The sequence below is a fragment of the Chrysemys picta genome, chromosome 2 (assembly GCF_011386835.1).
Source record: "Chrysemys picta bellii isolate R12L10 chromosome 2, ASM1138683v2, whole genome shotgun sequence".
Taxonomy (NCBI): Eukaryota; Metazoa; Chordata; order Testudines; family Emydidae; genus Chrysemys; species Chrysemys picta.
The window spans coordinates 106473076-106496125 of NC_088792.1; the positions used below are offsets into that span (position 1 = coordinate 106473076).

General features: G+C 41.2%; 1 long non-coding RNA gene across 1 annotated transcript; it reads left to right on the forward strand.

Moving 5' to 3' along the window:
- Nucleotides 1–279: 279 nt before the first annotated feature.
- LOC135981110 (uncharacterized) lies at nt 280–18661 on the forward strand. The gene is made up of 3 exons (XR_010598072.1): nt 280–466; nt 4679–4760; nt 15218–18661. It is a non-coding gene; the product is annotated as an uncharacterized LOC135981110 (long non-coding RNA).
- The last annotated feature ends 4389 nt before the right edge of the window (nt 18662–23050 follow it).

Sequence of the window (23050 nt, forward strand, 5' to 3'; positions counted from 1 at the left end):
CTGTGACCATACAGGAGGAGAACAATGAGCCTGAGTGTGCCTGACAGCCAGCATATCTGGCCCCCAAGTCCCACAGGAGATGCCTCTATTGTTCCCCCCAGGCCACTTGTTGCAGCCATTTTCCCCCATTGTCTGGGGGAAAGGCCCTCCATTCCCTCTGGGAGGGAGAAACAAGGACCCAGGGTCATAGGCATTAAAGTTCTTTGGGGAGTCTGATCTGTTCTGCCTTTTTCACAGTTGCTGTTAGAAATAAGTTGAGTTACACTACACTTACTAATTTTAAATGTCATTTTCATTTCTTTGTGTATGGATGCTTCATTCAGGCTGTAATGAAAAAGTAAATTTATTTTGTCCCCATTTCTTTGACTTTGGGCCCAACCAATCAATGCCTGGTGTTGCATAACTCCCTGGGGCAGAAAATGAAGTCTCCTCTCTCTCCCTTCCAAATTTCCACCCCCTTGGCCAGGTATATGTGACTATAACATAGTAAGCTGGAGATGTGGAAAGTGCACTGTACAGGGAAATAAAAAGGAAGGGGTTATTTCTTTTTCTTTTCCACTTAGTTACCTATGGGTTTGAGAACAGGAAAAACAAAGCAAAGGAACTTTGCTACTACCTAGTTAACAGTGCTAGTGTCGCTCCCTCCTGAAAACCATGGCCCCTTTGAATGATGGCTTTACCATAGTTAAGACAGTAAGTGCTCTTATGATGGTGTGTGGGGAATATTTGCCAAAACCAGTTGTAAAAGCCCTTCCCAACTCCTTCATCAACTGTTCTGAAGGTCCTACAAGTCTTCAGCATTCCCCCCTAAACTGGGGTCAGGCTAACCATTGTGAACACTAACACAACCAAAAAACGTACCTGACCTGTAAAATTGCACTCTTTGCAGCGAAACCACAACCTAAGTAGTGTTCTAGCAGAGGAGGTGCCCTGCCCTGATTACCTGTAATGAGTAGTTACCTAAATGAGTGATGAATGCCCATGGGTTGGAGGGGACTTAAACTGGATTGAAACTCAAGTGAGTGGGAGTGTTTTTTTTAGTAGCTGTAGGGTGTGATGCTGTGACCAAGGTCCCAGTGGGGGCCAGCCAAGGTCACTCAATTAGGGTGAATGGCAATAGCCACCTGCTTCTGTACTAAATGGGTCTACAGAATGGAGCGTTCTGCTATTGTGGGCTTGGGGCCACCATCTCAGTGATCCAGGAACATCATCTGCCTCATTTTGAAGCTCTATAGCTACTGGTGGTTATCCCAAGTTTCCAAGATGTAGTCCCATCGTGCCAGCCCAGTTCTCCAGGTCCAGAAGCAGCAGTCCAACCACAGATACAGTCACAACACCAGCAGTCTCCTGTGTCATGGAACAGTGGATCAGCCACTGTCCTAGCCACCTGTCTTTGACTTGTGGGAAAGGTCTGAGTCCATTTACCTGAGATTCTCACCAGTTGCATACTGCACTGCATGCACATTCATCCCACAAGAAGGCGCAGCAGCAGAAATGTATTGTTGGTCACTTGCTCCATGTCTTCCACCAAGTTGAGCAGGAGATAAGGGGTGAGCAGGAACTACCATTGACAAATGTGTGAAGGCAGTGGGTAGTACCAAAAGCACACTGAAAGGCAGTTCCTAGTGTCTCGTGTGATGCACAGAACCCTGGGATTCCACCACCAAGTGTACCAAAAAGCATTAATGTTGTGGTGAATGTGTGCATACACCTTGTACCTGTGTCCATATGGGTATGGGGTACATGCAGAAGCATATAGATGGGTAAGTAGCCAAGTATGAGCAGCAGTGTAGACATAGCCCAAGAGTGACCAAACTGTGGCTCTTACTGTTAAAGTGGAGCTTGGAGAGTCTCCCATCACCCACCCATTCTCCACCTACCAGACTGGTGGGGGTGCTTGAGACCTCTGTCTTGCAGCAGAGTGGTGAGGTAGGGGCTTCTATCCAGCAGGAAGGGGAGGGGGTGTCAAGGCTTTAGCCCTGTGGGAGGCGCCTCCAGGGGCTCAGAGCTTCAGCCCTGCTCCTGTTGGAGCCCTGATCCCCAGAGGTGCCTCCCATGTGGATGGAGCCCTGGCAGGTGCACCCCAGCTCTCGCACTTCTGAAGATTATGTCCCCAGAGGGCCAGTAAGTTTGCCCACCGCATAGCCTACATGAGACCTATATGGGTTTTAGTCTTCAAATTTAGAGGATATTGGCTAAGTGTGATTCTTATTTCCAATGGCTTGCTTTTACTGCCTTCAAAAAGAGGTACCATAATGAGCTGCTATTTTCACTTGTAGGTTAGCAGCTGGTTACTTTAAATCTGATATCAGGTAGTTGCAAATATATTTTGCATGAGGGAATGAGTGACTCATCTGCGCAGTAGTTCTAAGACTACAAAGTGTAGCTCCTAAATTGGAAAGTTGTGCTGGCATAATGATGTTGGTTAGGAATGTGAAAAATTCTGCTAGTAAAAGCTTCTGTGAAGACGTAACTAAACTGATAGGAAAAGTATCTGTTGGCTTAGCTAATCTCGTTTGGAGAGGTGGTTTTGGTATGTCAGTAGAAAAACTTTCTGCCTGCTTACATGGTATCTCCCCAACAATGTTAACATAACCCAGTCACTGTAACTCTTAACAGCGTAAAACAAGGTCCTGGGTCTGGGATACAGAGACTTCAGCCTGTTTATGTAATATGACAAACATTTCGTTAAACATCCCTTTTATTAATTATAAAGAAAAGAAGGAAAACCTGTTAAAAACACTTTAAATGTAAAATATTAAGGATCTCATTTTAACAACATCCCTTTCCTTTTGCCTTTAGCTGGGGAGAGATTTTTAGAATGAAAACTCCCTTGCTTGATAGTCTTAGATATTATCAAAGACAACTGTCCTTTTGCGGGGGAAAAGAGAAGTTAATTGAGATGTGCTGGTGCTATTAAAATCCAATCCCATTTCATCCCAGGTGGTGTCTGGGGTTCAGCTGGAGCTGTAGAGTTGGCAATGTTATTTGGATACCCCTCAGATCTAGTCTGATCTGGTCATCTCTCAGGATTAGGATGACAAAGGCCCAGAGTCCCAGTAGATGCTGGGGGTGGCAGCCATGATGAAGTTTGCTTCAGTAGTCTCTGCTTGTTCTTCCATCTTTTCCCCCCAAATTCTTTCTTTAATGACCCCAAAAGAGAGTGATGGATGGAATAACCCATCCCCCTCATTATTTTGTCCACTAATTAGGCCTCGTTTCTGACACCAATTTCAGCTGACTGATTTCTGGAGCCACACTCTCTAGTTTACCAAGCATGATCTTACCAGTCCTTTAGTTGTATCAGCAGACCATCTTGTTTGGACTAATTCCATTTTTTCTGTCTGGTTTTCTTGCACCTAACTTTTTTCTTTATTAAAAATAACTTGACCTACTCTTAATTCCCAAATAGGCAAAAAGTTATAGGCCCAATTCTCAAACAGGGGTCTGCTGGCATAACTAGACTAACAAGACGCTGTAGTATAGACAAGCCCTAAATGAACATCAGGCTGTAGAAAGTAAGTCCTACTTATGGACTAGCAGAGCTAAGATTTTTTTGTTTCCTTGGTGCCAGGTTCTCAGAGCACCTGGGCAATTCATCATTTTAAATGTGTTAGGCAACGAAGTAAAAACAACGGGGCATGTTTCACTGGGTAGAAAAGTAAATTTCAACAATTATGACCCTGTTGGCTTTTTCAGCAAGGGCAGAATAAGCACCAACACTAAACTACCCTTCTCTCTCCCCCCCCCCCCCCCACCCCGGTGGTCCCTCAAGGTTACAGACACTGCCTGTGCTCTTCTTTACTCTGTGACTAACTAGAGTAACTAGAGGATTTTAGGTCCCAATGCCACCTTTCATGAGTCCTGAGCTCTGTAGTATTAGAGGTGTTGCCTTTCAGATGAAGTATTCAATGAGGCGCCTTATGGGGGAAGTAAAGATCCGGTGGTGGTTCTGAAAGAGTAGAGAGACATTACTCTTTCTGCCAACGTTCTCCATCTACCCTACCCCAAAACTGTATGTGAGCTCATGCTAAGCTATGTATTTCTATTAGTTTCTTTCCTTAAATCCGCTGTTTCTGCTATTCTCTGAGGCCAAGAGAAGCTTTTCTGAAGGTGGTACAACCTATCTGTCCTTGTGTCTTCCTAGTAAGATGTGTTTTCACCATTTGATCTTTGTTCCCCTTTCTTTCCCCCTCTACTGCTTTGTTTTCCATTTAATGTTATCTCCCCCCACCCCCAATGTTTCTGCTCTTGCACATGGTTCCCACCCCACTCTTCAGCTGTTATTCCCTTGCTTTTTCTTCTTTCCTCACCCATCTTCCTTCCTCAACCTTGGGGTTCTCTGTATTTTCCCTTTCTGCCACATTTTATGCTAATGCCTGGTAAGAGAAGCTTTTTTAAATGCAAAGAGATAAAACCTAGCTGTTTAAAGGAAAAAGATAAGCTAGGCTTTGCAGAGTTTTCCTGTAAAGGTTTGGTATTGTGTTCATGGAAACGTAGGAGGGGAAGGGGGGGTTGTGGAGACATCTAATGCTCCTTTCAATAGAAATGTAGAAGGAGGAGACAAATGTACTGCAAAATTAACAGCTTTTTCTTTATGAAGCATTTAACTGATAATAGACAACAAACGGGAGAACTTGTAAGATTTTGTAAACAAAAATCCTATTGTCATCCCCAGGATCTCCACACCTACTGTATGTCCCATCTGATGTTCAACCTCTAACACCCTGGCCAATCTATTATGCCTCCTGCTGAAATGGGTAAACAATATTCATGTGATACACGTTTATTCTCCTGATTTTACGATACTACATTAGCCTAGGACTTTGTTATGCCTGATAGGCACAAGGCTGTATTAGGGATAGTCCATATCCACTCTGTCTCCAGTGGGGTTTGCGCCTCCTAGGGCTTACAGGTGTACTGGGGCAGCATGCCTGCTGTACCATCCCTTAAGATGCAGGAGTGGTCTCCCCTCCCCAGACTGCCTGCTCTGCCTGCTAATGTGTTCATGACCCCACCCCCTACCTGCCTACTTTAGGGGCTGCTCAGCTGCCCACCAAAACTATGGTGGGATGGGGAGGGGTTGTGCCATTTTCCTTTGCACAGTGATGGGAACACCAGGTCTTTAGTGGTCAACAATAAACCTTGTTAGAGAGAGGTTCCTAGACTTATGACACAGCACTATTCTCTGGAAACTGTCCAAGTGCTCTTCATCAATTCATGTAGTGCCTTTGTAGAGCAGAACGACTGGGAAAAGTGTAGCGCAAGAGGACCGAGGATGCTGAGCCTCTTCCTACTGACATCAGTGAAAGTTTTGCAATTGATTTCAGTGGGGGCAATGAAAAACAGGGAAAATATGACAGGGGAGGGATGGTTAATTACAGAGGAGGAAAAATGGACAGGGGAAAAGAAAAAGGTATAAGGAAGGGGGAATCCCTCTCTCCCTTCTATTTAAATTTTACTTTAAGTCAGTTTATTATTCAAAATGTTTCCTCTTCTTCCATGAAAAATAGAGTGATTGGTTCCAGTGTTCTTGTAGAAAAAGAAACACAGCAAGATAAAATTGCACCTGATCCTGCAGTCTTCACTCAGGCAAAACTCCCACTGATCTTTGGGGTTTAACTTGCATAAGGATTCTGGGATTAGGCCCAACAAATGTAAATCACCTGATATAACAAATAAATCATCCTCTGGTGTTTACTAGTACATAATAGTCGTACATTTTCAAAAGCAATTGATGATGATTTATTTGTTTTATGCCTCCATTTTAGTGTGCAACTTCACATGCTTTACAAGGGGTCTGATTTTTTTTTTTTTAGAAAGTGCTAAGCAATTGCACAGTGAAAACCAGGCCTCTTTAAGGTGCCTGCTGAGGTTATGCAGCTGAAAAATGAGTTATCCAAAATGACTAGTTATTGAAACTATGCCATATTTACTTCGATAACACATTTAATCCTGGCATCTCAAAGCATGCTACCAACATTAACAGGCCTCAAGACTTGTGCGAGGGAGGTAAGGGATAGATAGTAATCTGTTCACCCACTGGAATGCAGCCACATCTGGTTTGAAGCAGAGTAGCTATTTAACAGCTCACAACTAGTTTAATTTGGATGTTCCTGTTCAGTGCCTTGATCCTCCAGTGTTGTTAAAGTAATCCCATCCCAATTCTGCTCCCAGTGAATGTAATAGAAAAAACTCCCATTGATTTCAGTGGAAGCAGAATCAGTCCTCCAGAGACTGACATGGTCTCTTTTTATAACAGGAAAATCAGCATATCTTTAGATAACTGTTCTTTTACAGGTTTTTATAACCACAATTCATCCCATCCAGTTAAACATCACTACTTGTTGGCACTCACAAATATAAAATGGACACTTATCCATCTGATGGGCAGCCTAGCATGACCAGTTATCTGACAGGACAGGTGGGCTTTGGTTCCATCCAGGAATCAGAATGATGGCCTTAAACCCAGGGCTCAGGCCAATCCAATGTTGTGAAGTGCTTTTGAGAATTCCACCATTATTGGTCTTGTTGTGAGCGTTTCAGAGTGCTTGGAACTGGCCTAAGTAGGAACAGAGTTAGACCAATGCTGAGTTCCCGACTGTAACAACAGCACCTACAGTATTTCTCCAGCTTTTTATTCCTTCATACTGATAAAGTTCACAAAAAGTAATGAAGTACAACAGGTTTAGATTCCTTCTTACTTGTGTATTTAATAGAGACAATATTTTTTGGCAAAAGGTAAAGGCGATAATGAAGACAACACTGTTAGCCCTTGTCTGAATCTCCCACAGCCATTGATCTCTATTTTTTTTCCTCTGCTATATATTTTATAACTTTTAATAAAAGCAGCTGCTGCCTTTTCTGAGGTGCTAAGCAGCCTTTATTATTCAGGGACTTCAACTCCTATTGACTTCACTGGGAATTGAGAGCGCTTGGCATCTCACAGGATCAGGCCCCTAGAGCAAAATACAGAAATAGATCTACCTCAGCTCCCTGTAAATTGAGCCAGACAAAGCGCTTAGTGCTCAGTAAGTGCCTATTCTCTACTCTTTAAAAGGGTTGCAGTATAATCCCGGTATCAGACATGTTCATCTCTGTGCCTTGAGAAATCCACCCCTGTAATCCTTAGCAGCTTTTGGAAGGGTATTTCTAGTCAAGCATTTCAAAAATTACTACTACATGTATTGGAGCGTTTCATATAGTGAAGCTTGTTTCTTAGTGAAACCTCCTGCCTGAAATCAATGTTCTTTGAATTATTGGTGAAATCTCCCAGATTCTAACAGTTTTTGAGATTAACGCACTCAATATACTGAGGAAAACCAGGGAACCGCAAATTTTAAATACAGCCATGTCAGTGACTGAGATTATCATTATTTGCATTATAGTATCACTTAGAGACCAAGACTCTACTGTGCTAGGCACTGTGCAAACACATAAGAGACAATGTCTGCCCTGAAAAGTTTACAATCTAAACCAACTGGGGATACAGTGTGAGAAGGGAAACAGAGGTGCAGTGACCTGTCCAAGTCACTGAGCAGATCAGTGTCATAGATGGGAACAGAAACCAGTTTATCTAATTTCTAGTCCAATGTCTTATATACAGGACAATGCTGACTAGATATTGATAGGTTGGGGGGAAAACAATTAACCCACAAGGCTCGATTCTACCTTGCAATAGCCACTGAAATCTGAATATTATCAACATTTATTCACACATAAAGAACTGTGATGTCAAAGTTAAGGTTGGTACCTGCATAAATACCAGACAAAAACCTTTACTCCTCCACCCTTAGCTGGGTGCACTACAGACCACAATCCTACCTCTGCCCTTTGTGGATGCTTGCCTTCCAGAAGTGAGACTGCTAAAAATAATTTCAACTGTTTTATCTGATTAGCTTCAGGAAATTTGTCTTTACTTGCAGATTTAATGTTGTAAATTTGGGAAAGATACACTGGTTGTTATCCCAAGTTTCCAAGATGTAGTCCCAGATACACTGCATCTTCTGTACAAAACTAAGAGGTTGTGTATCTAATTCAAATGAAAACCTCAATGAAGCCTTATATGAAATAGTGAACAAGTGACTCCATAACATAGTGACATAAGTTTGCATGGAGATGTACAGAGATTTCAAACCTGAGTTATACAAACATAGAACATGACAACAGGAAAGAGTAGGGATTCTATGCTAGGAGGCATAAAGGCCTGATCCAAATCTTGTTAAATCAACGAGAGCCTTTCCACTGACCTCAAAGGATTCTGAACATGGGAAGCTAATCATATATATTCTGATATTTTAAGTAGCAATAGAGTAGATAGAACAGCAGAAGTGGGAAAACAAAAGGACACAGAAGTAGATGTTGGAGGAAGGATTTGACAGAAGAAGTTGTAGGCTTGGTACATGGGAAGAGGATAATCTTCTAGGAATAAGGGGCAGTGTGAAACAAAGCTTAAGTAAAAGTAGGGGGAAGAGACAAAAGGAGCAAGAAAGTATGAGGAGTTATCAGAGTGCATGATTAAGTAGGGAGTGGAAGGAGATGAGATGAAGGTACAGGCAGTTTTACAAAGGCTTAAAGGTCTGAAGCAGTTTGAACTTTATCTGGAAAGACATAGAGGCAGTGTAAAGATAGAATGAGTAAATAACATTATCAGAAAGATAGAGGAAAATTATGTGGGCTGCAGATGTTAGACTGAAGAGTGGAAAAGTGAGGCAAAAAGAGGTCATGGTCATCCAGGCAAAAGAGAATCAGTGGCATAAACCAGTGTCTTGTCAGTGGGGCTGGAGATGTAGGGGGATTAGGAACATTTTTTTTTTAAAGTGACCAGATTTGGCAGATGTATGGGTGTGAGGAGAAAAGGAAAGGGAGGAGTCAAAGATGACGAAGTCTGAATTTGAGTTGTGGAGAGGATTATGGGTTGTTCAACAGTGATGTATGGTGCAGGTAAGGGGAGACTGTTTAAGGAGGAAACATAAGTTCATTTGTGCCATGTTTGGTTTAAGATAGAGGTGGAACACTCACGAGGAGATATCAGAAAAAATGGAGTAGGGGAGGGAAATGCGAGCCTGGACTGAGAGGGAGAATTCCTCAGCATAGTGAAGAGCACATATAAGAAGGGAAAACGGGTTCACTGGTGTCCATTTTTAGGTATAGTGGTGGTAATGAAGCATCTAACAAATGTCTGATCAATATTCTTGGAAATCCTTTTTCCACTCTTTACACCCCACAATTAGCGGTCAGCAACTCTGCAACCATAAAAAGAAGAACAGGAGGACTTGTGGCACCTTAGAGACTAACAAATTTATTAGAGCATAAGCTTTCGTGGACTACAGCCCACTTCTTCGGATGCATATAGAATGGAACATATATTGAGGAGATATATATACACACACATACAGAGAGCATAAACAGGTGGGAGTTGTCTTACCACCTCTGAGAGGCCAATTAATTAAGAGAAAAAAAAAAAAGCTTTTGAAGTGATAATCAAGCTAGCCCAGTACAGACAGACAGTTAGATAACAAGTGTGAGAATACTTACAAGGGGAGATAGATTCAATGTTTGTAATGGCTCAGCCATTCCCAGTCCTTATTCAAACCGGAGTTGATTGTGTCTAGTTTGCATATCAATTCTAGCTTAGCAGTTTCTCGTTGGAGTCTGTTTTTGAAGTTTTTCTGTTGTAATATAGCCACCCGCAGGTCTGTCACTGAATGACCAGACAGGTTAAAGTGTTCTCCCACTGGTTTTTGAGTATTTTGATTCCTGATGTCAGATTTGTGTCCATTAATTCTTTTGCGTAGAGACTGTCCGGTTTGGCCAATGTACATGGCAGAGGGGCATTGCTGGCACATGATGGCATATATCACATTGGTAGATGTGCAGGTGTATCTTTTTGCGGATACAGACTAACACGGCTGCTACTCTGAAACCTTTCATTATGCAAGGCTCTGCAACCATAGGCAACCTTGTGTTTCTTTTTCTTACATGTTTAGATGTATCTTCTGTGTTCCCCATGTCATTAGTCCCTGAGAAGCATTGTTAGAATGGGGCTGCCAAAACTAATCTGACCTATCATCATGAGAAGTACTGTGAGGCTGTTTTTACAAATACAAAACCACAACCCTGGCAGGTTCTGGCATTATTTCCACAATGTAAAGGAGATACCTACCTCCTGCAACATCTGAGAAAGAGCTGTGCATCAATTTCCTACTACAAGATCCAATATTTCTTATTTTGTTTAGAAGTGCTTATGGGCAGGATTTTCAAAATGTATAAAGTTTGTCTCCAGGGAAGCAACCAGGAAAACTAATCCAAAATAACAAAAGGGGTGACTGTGAAGTGGATTTACTAAACACCACAAACCCTGTGTGGATGCTGCTATTCAGAATTCAGGTGAACTTAATCAGATTACCTTAATTCACTTTGGAAGTGATTTAAGATAAACCAAATTAAGGCTACTTTAATTCTGAATGAGGTGTTCACAGAGAGGTTTAATCTGGTTTAACCAATCCACTTCAAATTCACACCTTTAGTTAATTCAGATTAATTTTCCTGGATGTCCCATGTAGATAAGCCCTAAGAGTTAGGCTCTCAGTTTTCATTGAAAGTTAATGAAAATGGGCATTTTAACACCTCCATGCAAGTTGGAAATCCCATCCCTGGTTATTTATGGCAGGAACTGTTGGTATTTTCAGATTGATAGAATGATTGTGCTTTATTTCTTTCATATCACTAGGATACAAAGATCATTTTAAGAAAGATATCCTAGCATTGGAAATTGATTGGGGGTTGAGAGTGGGGTGAGACTCCTTTGATAGATTTATTGTTGGCTTTTATTAGTTATATTTATGTTCTTGTTGGAGTCATGTTATCTGTAGGTAAAGGCCAGAATCTAATTGTGTGAATGTGTTTTTAAGAGTTTGTCAAGGGCATCCAGCTCTCAGGGTACTCTTAAATTGTGTAGTATAAATAAAGCTGGCAAAGCAATAAGATGAAACTTGCTGAATCATTCATTCTAACAATTAGGGCCAAATTCTTTCTCATGTTAGGTGTTTAGATACTATGATGGGCCTGGGATAAAAATACAAACTATCTTAAATTGTGTAAAACTCCTATTTTTTTAGGTGAGTAAGATTTGGTCCTTTAAGAAAATGGTAGATTTCTTCTTGGTCTTATTTAAGAGTTGTGAATTTTGCTCATTTTCTTCAAAACTTAAAACTGGGGGTTTAAGGTTTCCTGAGGAAAATGAGACTCACTAAGAAGGCCTCAAAAAAGCAACTTTGGGAGAAATAATAATTAAAAAAAAAAAAAGCTCTCTTGTTTCTAGCCCAAGATGCTGTTGTATGTAATTGAAAATGGATCATTTACAGTACGCACTAAAAGAACGCTAAATTTGTCCTGTTATGGGGCACTTGGTTTCTTCTTAGAGATGAACTGAAATAACAGTGGCTTTACCTACCTTTTTGCTATCATCTAAATGTTCCTGTAAAAATCTGGTGTGTGGTGTTTTTCCCTCTAATAACAATATAGTGGTTTAAAACAGTTTTAAGATGCATATAGGCATACCAAAGAGATAAATATAACTTGGAAACTTACTTTTTAACTTTATAGATAAAATTAATTGAGCAAAATCAGCCCTATTAGCTTCTGTAGACTTCAGAAGCCTTGGAAAGCATTTATAGTATAAAAATATGAATCTTCCTCACCAGATTAAAGAGCAGCTACAGTTCCTGTCAAAAATTATGAATGTTGCATTGAAGTTCTGTCTTCTGGGATGTACGTTAGCCACAGTAAAAATTCTATTTGAGTATTCCAACTACAAAAACAGTTTCTATATACCCAAGTTTCAAACTTCAGTGCCTAAGCTAGTCATCTTTAATCTATCTTGAAGAATGTTGGGCACACAAGTGTTGATTTTGGTACACACAGGGATTTAGCCTGCCTAAATCATACTTCAATTCTTAAAGAAGGTATTTAAGTATATATTTAGGTGCCCCAATTAGCACCTACATTTGGGGCACCTAAAATTTAATCTTCTAAGAAATCCTCTGAAAGGGAACAAAAGTATTTAGTGTTCCAGATTCTTGTAAATGAGGGCCTACCATGCTGCGATCAATAAGATTGCTATATAATAAGCACAGTTGCAATTTACCTTGACATAAACAAAGGCATATGGCAAAGCATTTATTACTCTGCATATTTTTTCAGTGCTGTGGGCACAAAGCCAACAATAACAGTTACTAGATAGTCAATCAAAAACACATTCATTGTGGAATAAATAGAACAATAATTTAGTTTTAAAGCTGTTTCATTACTATCTCCTTTACTACCTGGGGCTGTAAAGCTGGCAGATTTTTATGCAGGTTTGTGCCTGAACTGCTCTTGGATGAGAGGTATCTGAAGAAAACTTGGTGCTGCAGAAAGCAGTACTTCTCACTTTATCCTGGCCAAAGCCAGCTTGGATAATTGTATTCTGCCTCACTAAATTTTCTATACAGTTTCAATTGGATGAGGCATTCTTATTCACTTCCTGGCCTAAAATGTTCAGTAGCATTACTGTGTACAGTTAAATAACTACAGCTTTCTGCACCAGGGAGCTAAATTTCACTGATGGGTGAAGTGATGTGTATCTCATACCTTTCTATGCTAGAGACCAAAAGTCTGCTCTCAGACACACAGAGTACATCGCATATGAGAGCACAATTGGGTCCTGCCTTTTATCAAAGTGTTTTGGGTCCTTTAGAAGGAAAGGTATTATAGCAACATTGTGTTTGTGGCTATTGTTAAAGCTTAAGTGCATGGAGAGCCTCTGATAGAAAGCACCATAGAAATGAAAAGTATTATTGTTTTCAAGTCTTTATTTTGAGAGGAGTAAACCAGTTCAGAATGAATAAGAATCTAATTGATCCTCAGCTCAAATATCCTACTAGATCAAACACAAACTTGCTTAAATTTGAAGATCAGTTTTGATACCCCCTCCTTCCTAATAATCCTTGTTTCCTGCAGTTTCTCCCAGTGGTCACCAGTGATCTCTCCTTTTCTTACTGCTGAATTCAAACCTTGAGGTTAGACAGGAGGCAGTTGGTCAGATTCTAAACTGTGCTCGACAGAAGCTAATTGAGCTACTCTGCATTTACACCAATGTAAATGTGAGATCAGAATCTAGAGGTAGCATTCCTAGGTGTGTCTAACCTAGGAAAGCCCCAGAAATCATGAGACAGGGCGAGAAGTTGGTCAGGTATAAAGAGTTCCCAGACCTGAGATGTTGCCTTCTGGTGTGGTGTCCTAAATTTGGATGTAATGAGTAGTGAGAGAGTCCCATGCAGAGAAAGACAGGGTTTTCAACACTCCATGGAAGTGGATCAGTTGACTAACTAAACAATTACAAAAAAGCCTGGTTTTCAGAGCAGGGAAGGAAGCTACTCTGAGAACCCTAGTGAAAGGGCTCAAAGTAAGCAGCAAGATAGAAAAGCCGTGGAGCAGGGATTCTCATTTAGCGGGGGTCGCAAGGCTATTACATGGGGGGTCGCGAGCTAGCCACCTCCACCCCACACCCTGCTTTGCCTCCAGCATTTACAATAGTGTTTGTGTTTTTAATTTATAAGGCAGGTCGCACTCATAAGTTTACTATGTGAAAGGGGTCACCAGTACAAAAGTTTGAGAATCACTGCTGTAGAGCTAGGAGCAGGGGCTACTCTGCAAAGTAACCTAGCTTACAGGCAGTTTGTCTATTTGTAGCAGAACTGGCTAGAGTATGTAACTCCCTTTAATTTCTTTGTTTCCTTCTTTTGGATTGGGCTGCAGAAACCCTTAAGGGCTTAATGGAGTTGTAGGCTCTAAAGTTTTACACTGCTTTGTTTTTTGAGTGCAGTTATGTAACAAACACTCTACATTTGTAAATTGCACTTTCACAATAAAGACTGCACTACAGTACTTGTATGAGGTGAATTGAAAAATACTATTTACAGTGGAAATATTTGTAATAAAAATAATATAAAGTGAGCACTGTACACTTTGTGTTGTAATTGAAATCAATAGATTTGAAAATGTAGAAAAACATCCCTAATTAAGTTTAAATTGGTATTCTATTGTTTAACAGTGCGATTAAAACTGCAATTAATTTTTTTAAATTGTGATTAATTTTTTGAGTTAATCTTGTGAGTTAACTGCGATTAATTGACAGTCCTAGTTTCAACCTAATTTCCCTTTTACTTAAATTAGATTTAGCAGCCTGTAATTTCCAGGATTGCCTCTTGAGCTTTTTTTAATAATTGGCATTACATTAGCTATTTTCCAGAGGCTGACTTATGTGATAAGTTGCATACCACAGTTAGTAGTTCTACAATTTTATGGCAGTGCCTTCAGAACTCTTGGGTCCTGGTGACTTACTGTTTAATTATCAATTTGCTCCAAAACCACCTCCATTGACCGCTTTAATCTGGGTCATATCCTCAGATGTGTCACTGAATAAGAATAGCTCAGGTGTGGGGGAATCTCTCTCATCCTGTGCAGTGAAGACCAATGCAAAGATTTCATTTAGCTTCTCTGCAAAGGTCTCATCTTCTTTGAGTGCTCCTTTAGTGCCATGATCCTCCACTGGCTATTTAGCAGGCTTCCTGCATCTGATATACTTACCCAAAAATAACTGCAATTTTTTTTATTTTGAAAGATGCTCTTCAAATTCATTTTTGGCCTGCCTACTTACGCTTTTATATTCAACTTGTCAGAGTTTATGCTCCATTCTGTTTTCCTTAGTTTGATTTAACTGCCAATTTTTAAAGAATGCCTTTTGGCCTCTAACCACCTCCTTTTCTCTGTTTAGCCATGGTGCCATTGTTTTAATTCTCTTACTGAAGTGTGTGGTGTTTGGCTTTTTTTTTTTTTCCCATTTGGGGTATAAACTTAATTTGAGCCTCTATTATGGTATTTTTAAATGGTTTCCATGGAGCTTGCAGGTATTTTACCCTTGTGACTGTTCCTTTTAATTTCTATTTAACTAGTTTCCTCATTTTTGTGTTTCCTTTCTGAAGTTAAATGTTGTTGTGGGTTTCTTTGCATATCTCCCTCCCTTCCTTCCTTCCCCCGCCCTCAACCCCCCCCCCCCCCAAAAGTAAAACATAATTATATTATTACTATTACTGAGCAGTTAGCTATAGTCACCTCTTGGACCAGACCTGTGCTCCATTTAGGACTAAATCAGGAATTGCCTCTCCCCTTGTAGGTTCCAGGACCAGCTGCTCCAAGAAGCAGTCATTAATGATGACTAGAAAGAGGACTATTCATTTTAGTCTGGCCAGAGAGACAGACAACCCCAATCTCATGGAGGGAAAACAGACACGGAAGTCTGGAGGGAAACTAAGGCACTGGCCAAACCTGATGACAGGAGCACCCTCACAAGTTCAATTTATATATCATCTCAGAACAACCTTCTATTCAGGGGAGTTGCAACTCTTTTATGGTAACTGATTTGGATGACCCCCTGTCATTTCAACTTAAATGCAGAGAAAGAAGTATGTGTGCCAGGTGGTGGTGGTTGCATCAAGAAATGAAAGACCATCTCTTGTGGTTTTTAAGGACCGCAAAATGATGACTACACAAAAAACTCAGTGGGCACTGTGATGTTACATCCCATATTCTTCATGGAAATATGGTTGATATGCATATGGCATAACTAAGATCTATTTTATGCAAGATGGGTCATGTAAGGTATCATTGGAAAGGTTATGACTTACTGAATGTGATTATCCAATTTGTATGCATGTATTTCTGTATTCTAAAGTTGGGAATATTGAGTATTATAACTGTATGCATATTTGTGAGAGATTAATCAGACAACCGGCCATCAGTCTTGATGGGCCATTACAAAGAAACAATAAGACTGAAGATACTAATAGCTCTCCTTCCTGAGAGGTGCCCTGTGATGTAGCTGTGACACTACCAGGTCAGGTGATAAGATCACCTGATACAAAATACCACCTTGCACACTGCTGGTACTTCCCCACTCTAGGGGGATGGGGATCAAACAAAGGATTTCTGACTTAGGTAAATTCTTCTTAAGGGCTGGGGAGGGGGTTGATAGGGACTATCCTCCATTGCCTACCCAAGAAAGACTGCTGAAAGTACCTGAGGGGAAAGGCAGGGGTGAGTCCAGACAGTGGTCCAGTCTGTAAGAAGAGACCTGGAACTCTAAGCTACAGAAACTCTGCATCCTTCCTAATTCAACATTTAGGGTAAGAAATTGCATTTTGTAACCTGTTTCTTTAATGAATCAAGCTTCGTGTGCATGTTTTGTTTTATGTGCTTAGTAATCAGCTTTGTTCTGTTCGCTATTCCTTATCACTCAAGTTTATTAACTGCAAAAGACAGATTCTATTTCTTGTTTATAACATAACCCAGTTTGTGCAATCCATGTCTGTGGGGGTAAGAAGCTGTATGTATCTCTTCGCATTGAGGGAGAGGGCAAATTTTTATGAGCTTGCGCTGTGCAGATCTTTCTATCCAGTGCAAGACACTATACCTTTGGATCTGCACTCCAAGGGCAATGGGCACCTGAGTTCTGGGGCAAGTCCCTGAAGCTAAGTCTTCCCAGACCTGATCTGTGTCGGTGTCTTTCTGCAGCTGGCTGCGGCCCTGCCTGTGTGCGTGCTAGAGGAGGCTTAAGATCCTGGCTCAGCAAGACAGGGCAGAATAGGTAGGCTCAGTGGTATCCCAGTACAGCAGGAAACAGCCCATCATAGGCACAATCCTGCCTTTGGCTACATGGGTGCAACTTTTCTACCAGCTTGATTCCACAAAAGTCAATTGGAGATAAACAAGACCCAATGTCCTTAGCAGTTCTTCATTGTAATCTAAGCCAGTGCCACAATCGCATGAAAACTATTCTGGCTGCAACCATATATATTTTATTTTATTTATTTATTCTTTTAAATATAGTTAGTAAACAGGTCTACAGTGTTCTTAATCCGTGCAAAGAGCTTATAGAACTGTAACAATTTTCAAATCATCCTAAAAATTTCAGGAAACAGCTAATGCCATACTGGCAAAAACTCTACATTTGGCTATGTTTAAAAATCCTCTAACACCGTTCTTAAGCTACTACTTTTGCATATAAAAGAGTGTTTGTTTGTGAATATGATTGCACATGGCCACAAGTGTAGATGCTTTCTTGAGACCAACATAACATTTGTACATGCATTTAAGGGAAAGTGTTATCATGAAAACATTAAAGTATTTACCCCTGCCCTAATCATGCTGCAGCTTTACTAGTGCTGTCATGAATTGGCCACTAAAAAAGTACAGGTTCTGTGTGGAGGTGGTAAGGAGCAGAAGAGAATTTCTTTTATACCAAGACCAGTTTTTCATGGCTTGATCTGTGTGTATATATTGCACAGAGATGCGTCGTGGAGACTGGGATAGCATGTTCCTGTAGGACCTTGTAAAATCTACCCTTTCACTTATCGTCCAAGTTTTATGGTAAAATCATAATCTTTCACCATGAAGCCCTGCTGTTATCGATCAGATTAATAGTTACCAAGCTTCAGTGTTGAATACTAGGGCAGTTGCTATTTGGCAGCTGGGTAAAGGGTGCTCAGTAAAAAAGCAGCTACTTCACAAGAAATAAAAATATATATTCATGAATACAATGTATAACTTACCATGACACGCATACATCTGTATAACAGCACATTTTAATCAGCAGGTAGTACAACTGAGTGCAGTCAACATATCTAAGCTTTCATCCAAGTAACAGTTTCATCATCATCATAGGTTTTAAAAGGGGTCAACCATTATAATCATTCAGTTTGATCTCCTTCACACCATACACCACATAACCTCATCACAATTTCTGCATCAACCGCATAACTGTTTTCTAAGCTACAGCATACCTTTTAGAAAGATACCTGCTCTTGACCTCAAGTGATGGAGAATCCACCACATCTCTAGGTATGCTGCTCCAATGGCTGATAAGGCTCACTGTTAAAAATTTGCACCTTCTTTCTAGTCTGAATAACTTGAGTTGCATTAAATTATATTTGTGATACAGAGAACCTTCTTTTAGCATGTATGTACATAATATGGAAGTGGAGGGGGTGAGTGAGCTGGAAGACCTGCACTTCAGTGAAATAAAGGACAGACGGGAGTGCGGGCAAGAAAATGGGGACTACAGAAGCATGCGGGAGTCCTTAACAGGCATTGTCTTTCACATACAGAAATGAGGTGTTTAGAGTCTCCACATTTGAAATAGGACACTTTCTAAGTGAGCTGGTCCTAGTGTGTGTCTATACCAGTTAGAGTGATGGTCTTTCCTGAACTGGAGGAATATGTTCCCCCATCCCCCCATTGATTAAGTTGGTATTTATATCGGTATGAGAGTTAAAGATGGGGCTGGTCATCAACTGAAAAAAAAAATACTGTTTGCAAATCTACTAGACAAGTTAAACCAAAAAAAAAAGAATTGAACTCTTCACAAATAATAATCAACCAACTCTAGGCTGAGATGTTTGTACACGGAGAAATCCGTGCTTATTTTCATTGCCGTGGTTTCTTCTAGAATGGGAAACTCTTGCTGGATGGAAATGCTGCTCTCTTGCAGGGTCGCTATTGCTACTCCTGTGATAATGTAGGTATTCTGTAGCATGTATTATTGTAAGAATGTTGTCTTAGATCTACAAGTGCATATGTATACAAAATCCTACAGCATTTCAACAGCACTTCTGCCTGAATAAAGAATTCAGCTGGTCTTCTGAATATTGATTTCTGAAAGTAGGCCAAACTGCCAGATCTTTGGCACTGAACAGATAAAGTATTAGTATATATTAAATAGTAGTAGATACCTTCCAGTGTATTGGGTTGTGGTTAGAGGGATGGTGTTGGCTTTCCCCTAAAAGGATCAACCCATCACTATTGTTTCCGCAAGCTCCCTTTGTAGCGCCTTCTCTGCATAAATTATATAGTAACTTATTAAAATTTCATCCCTGTACCTGACAGTAATATATGCAGCCCTGCCCCATACCATCACCTCTTGTGCAAGCATCAGCCCACAGACCATTGCACCTTTCACAAAGTTGGTGAAATACACTATCTAAACCCTCATTCCTTGGCGAATGAGACCTAGTTGAAATCAGTGTCATTTTATTCAGAGGGAGTTACATGCACTTCAAAATCATAGAATCATAGATTATAGGACTGGAAGGGACCTCAAGAGGTCATCGAGTCCAGTCCCCTGCCCGCATGGCAGGACCAAATACTGTCTAGACCATCCCTGATAGACATTTATCTAACCTACTCTTAAATATCTCCAGAGACGGAGATTCCACAACCTCCCTAGGCAATTTATTCCAGTGTTTAACCACCCTGACAGTTAGGAACTTTTTCCTAATGTCCAACCTAGACCTCCCTTGCTGCAGTTTAAACCCATTGTTTCTGGTTCTATCCTTAGAGGCTAAGGTGAACAAGTTCTCTCCCTCCTCCTCATGACACCCTTTTAGATACCTGTAAACTGCTATCATGTCCCCTCTCAGTCTTCTCTTCTTCAAACTAAACAAACCCAGTTCTTTCAGCCTTCCTTCATAGGTCATGTTCACAAGACCTTTAATCATTCTTGTTGCTCTTCTTTGGACCCTTTCCAATTTCTCCATCTTTTTTTAAAATGTGGCGCCCAGAACTGGACACAATACTCCAGCTGAGGCCTAACCAGAGCAGAGTAGAGTGGAAGAATGACTTCTCGTGTCTTGCTCACAACACACCTGTTAATGCATCCCAGAATCATGTTTGCTTTTTTTGCAACAGCATCACACTGACTCATATTTAGCTTGTGGTCCACTATAACCCCTAGATCCCTTTCTGCCGTACTCCTTCCTAGACAGTCTTTTCCCATTCTGTATGTGTGAAATTGATTTTTCCTTCCTAAGTGGAGCACTTTGCATTTGTCTTTGTTAAACTTCATCCTGTTTAACTCAGACCATTTCTCCAATTTGTCCAGATCATTTTGAATTATGACCCTGTCCTCCAAAGTAGTTGCAATCCCTCCCAGTTTGGTATCATCTGCAAACTTAATAAGCGTACTTTCTATGCCAATATCTAAGTCGTTGATGAAGATATTGAACAGAGCCGGTCCCAAAACAGACCCCTGCGGAACCCCACTCGTTACGCCTTTCCAGCAGGATTGGGAACCATTAATAACAACTCTCTGAGTACGGTTATCCAGCCAGTTATGCACCCACCTTATAGTAGCCCCATCTAATTTGTATTTGCCTAGTTTATCGATAAGAATATCATGCGAGACCGTATCAAATGCCTTACTAAAGTCTAGGTATACCACATCCACCGCTTCACCCTTATCCACAAGGCTCGTTATTCTATTAAAGAAAGCTATCAGATTGGTTTGACATGATTTGTTCTTCACAAATCCATGCTGGCTGTTCCCTATCACCTTACCACCTTCCAAGTGTTTGCAGATGATTTCCTTAATTACTTGCTCCATTATCTTCCCTGGCACAGAAGTTAAACTAACTGGTCTGTAGTTACCTGGGTTGTTTTTATTTCCCTTTTTATAGATGGGCACTATATTTGCCCTTTTCCAGTCTTCTGGAATCTCTCCTGTCTCCCATGACTTTCCAAAGATAATAGCTAGAGGCTCAGATACCTCCTCTATTAGCTCCTTGAGTATTCTAGGATGCATTTCATCAGGCCCGGGTGACTTGCAGGCATCTAACTTTTCTAAGTGATTTTTAACTTGTTCTTTTTTTATTTTATCCGCTAAACCTACCCCCTTCCCATTAGCATTCACTATGTTAGGCATTGCTTCAGACTTCTCGGTGAAGACCGAAACAAAGAAGTCATTAAGCATCTCTGCCATTTCCAAGTTTCCTGTTACTGTTTCTCCCTCTTCACTAAGCAGTGGGCCTACCCTGTCTTTGGTCTTCCTCTTGCTTCTAATGTATTGATAAAAAGTCGTCTTGTTTCCTTTTATTCCTGTAGCTAGTTTGAGCTCATTTTGGGCCTTTGCCTTTCTAATCTTGCCCCTGCATTCCTGTGTTGTTTGCCTATATTCCTCCTTTGTAATCTGTCCTAGTTTCCATTTTTTATATGACTCCTTTTTATTTTTTAGATCGTGCAAGATCTCATGGTTAAGCCAAGGTGGTCTTTTGCCACATTTTCTATGTTTCCTAACCAGCGGAATAGCTTGCTTTTGGGCTCTTAATAGTGTCCCTTTGAAAAACTGCCAACTCTCGTCAGTTGTTTTTCCCCTCAGTCTTGATTCCCATGGGACCTTACCTATCAGCTCTCTGAGCTTCCCAAAATCTGCCTTCCTGAAATCCATTGTCTCTATTTTGCTGTTCTCCCTTCTACCCTTCGTTAGAATTGCAAACTCTATGATTTCATGATCACTTTCACCCAGGCTGCCTTCTACTTTCACATTCTCAACGAGTTCCTCCCTATTTGTTAAAATCAAGTCTAGAACAGCTTCCCCCCTAGTAGCTTTTTCAACCTTCTGAAATAAAAAGTTGTCTGCAATGCAGTCCAAGAATTTGTTGGCTAGTCTGTGCCCCGCTGTGTTATTTTCCCAACATATATCCAGATAGTTGAAGTCCCCCATCACCACCAAATCTTGGGCTTTGGATGATTTTGTTAATTGCTTGAAAAAAGCCTCATTCACCTCTTCCCCCTGGTTAGGTGGCCTGTAGTAGACTCCTAGCATGACATCTCCCTTGTTTTTTGCCCCTTTAAGCCTAACCCAGAGACTCTCAACACTTCCGTCTCCTATGTCCATCTCTACCTCAGTCCAAGTGTGTACATTTTTAATATATAAGGCAACACCTCCTCCCTTTTTCCCCTGTCTATCCTTCCTGAGCAAGCTGTACCCATCCACACCAACATTCCAATCATGTGTATTATCCCACCAAGTTTCAGTGATGCCAACAATGTCATAGTTGTATTTATTTATTAGCACTTCCAGTTCTTCCTGCTTATTCCCCATACTTCTTGCATTTGTATATAGGCATCTAAGATACTGGTTTGATCTTTCCTCCCAGTTTTTTCCTGACTCTCCTTTCTCTCTGCCAATATAGCCCACACTCCCTCTTGTTTCCGACCCATCTCCCCGGTCTCCATATTCCCCACTTACCTGTGGGCTTTGCTCACCTGTCCCCGTCGAACCTAGTTTAAAGCCCTCCTCACTAGGTTAGCCAGTCTGTGGCCAAATAGGGTCTTTCCTCTCCTCGAAAGGTAAACGCCATCTCTGCCTAGCAGTCCTTCCTCAAATAGCATCCCGTGGTCTAGGAAGCCAAAGCCCTCCTGGCGACACCATCTTCGCAGCCAGGCATTCACCTCTATGATGCATCTGTCTCTGCCCGGGCCCCTACCTTTGGCAGGAAGAATTGAAGAGAATACCACCTGCGCTCCAAACTCCTTCACCCGTACTCCCAGAGCCCTGTAGTCACTCTTGATCCGCTCAGTGTCACACCGCGCAGTATCATTTGTGCCCACATGGATGAGTAGCATGGGGTAGTAGTCAGAGGGCTGGATAATCCTCGACAATGCCTCCGTAACGTCTCTGATACGGGCCCCCGGCAGGCAGCATACCTCCCGAGATGAAATGTCAGGGCGACAGACGGGCGCCTCCATCCCCCTCAGCAGAGAGTCTCCGACCACCACTACCCTACGTTTCCTATTCGCAGTGGTGGCAGCAGACTTTCCAGCCTTAGGGGTACGAGGCTTCTCCTCCTTTACTGTAGGGAGTGATTCCTTCTTTCCTGTATCAAGAAGGTATCAAATGAAGTGCAACACTGAAAAGTGGATCTTTATTTATTTATTTATTTATTTATTTATTTTAAAGAAAAACATGGCTGGGTTCCATGTTTGTTTGTTTGTTTTATTCCCCCAACAATTTACACATCAAATGTAATAAAGGCACAAGTAAGACATACTACTTCTTTGAGTGCTGTCCCTGTGGGTGCTCAACTGCAGGTGACGGTGCATCCCAGCACCGTTGATCAGAGATCTTCAGTAGCAGTGCCTGGTCGGGACGCATGCGTTAAGCTGCTGTCTGACA